The sequence below is a fragment of the Octopus bimaculoides genome, chromosome 12, assembly GCF_001194135.2.
Source record: "Octopus bimaculoides isolate UCB-OBI-ISO-001 chromosome 12, ASM119413v2, whole genome shotgun sequence".
Lineage (NCBI taxonomy): Eukaryota > Metazoa > Mollusca > Cephalopoda > Octopoda > Octopodidae > Octopus > Octopus bimaculoides.
This window is the reverse complement of record NC_068992.1, coordinates 10,389,981-10,390,793: the sequence shown is the minus strand read 5'-3', so window position 1 is coordinate 10,390,793 and position 813 is coordinate 10,389,981. Positions and strand designations below refer to the sequence as shown.

General features: G+C 39.5%; 1 protein-coding gene across 3 annotated transcripts in view; it reads right to left on the bottom strand.

The window, feature by feature from the left end:
• The window catches only part of LOC106876766 (diphthine methyl ester synthase), a 253,322-nt gene that overhangs the window by 103,706 nt on the left and 148,803 nt on the right, over positions 1-813 (bottom strand). The window lies entirely within an intron of this gene.

Here is an 813-nt window from a genome sequence, read left to right as displayed (position 1 = left end):
ATATATATAGGTAGATAGATAGAGAGAGAGAGAGGGAGAGAGAGAGAGGGAGAGAGAGATAATATATATATATGAAGCTTCAAAATGTTTTGTTGTACATGAACATTTAAATGATATGTCATCAGGAAACATGATTTAATTCTAACATTTTTAGTGGCACTATTTCTCTTGTCTTGTCATGATAGCCATTCAGCAAGAATCCGAAATCAGACTAGTCTGTTAAGATTGCTAAACATATACTTGTTAGGAGTTGTTACAATATTCATTATAAGCAAGGTGGTGAGCTGCCAGAAGCGTTAGCACGCCGGGTGAAATGCTTAGCGGTATTTCTTCTGCCGCTACGTTCTAAGTTCAAATTCCGCTGAGCTCAACTTTACTTTCATCCTTTCAGGGTCGATTAAATAAGTACCAGTTATGCACTGGAGTCGATATAATCGACTTAATCCGTTTGTCTGTCCTTGTTTGTACCCTCTGTGTGTAGCCCCTTGTGGGCAGTAAAGAAAGAAACAAATAAGAAACGTTAGCATGCCAGCAAAATGCTTAGCGGTATTTTGTCTGTCTTTACATTCTCAGTTCAAATTCCGCCAAGGTCAACTTAGCCTTTCATCCTTTCAGAGTTGATAAATTAAGTACCAGTTGCGTACTGGGGTCGATCTAATTGACTGGCCCCGTCCCCCAAAATTTCGGGCCTTGTGCCTAGAGTAGAAAAGAATGTTCATTATAAGCAATAATTCTTCCTCTGTCTTTCCCTTCTTTGGACTTTCTTTGTTTCCGACGAAGAGCTCCGCTCGAAACGTCAAATTCTCTTTCCTT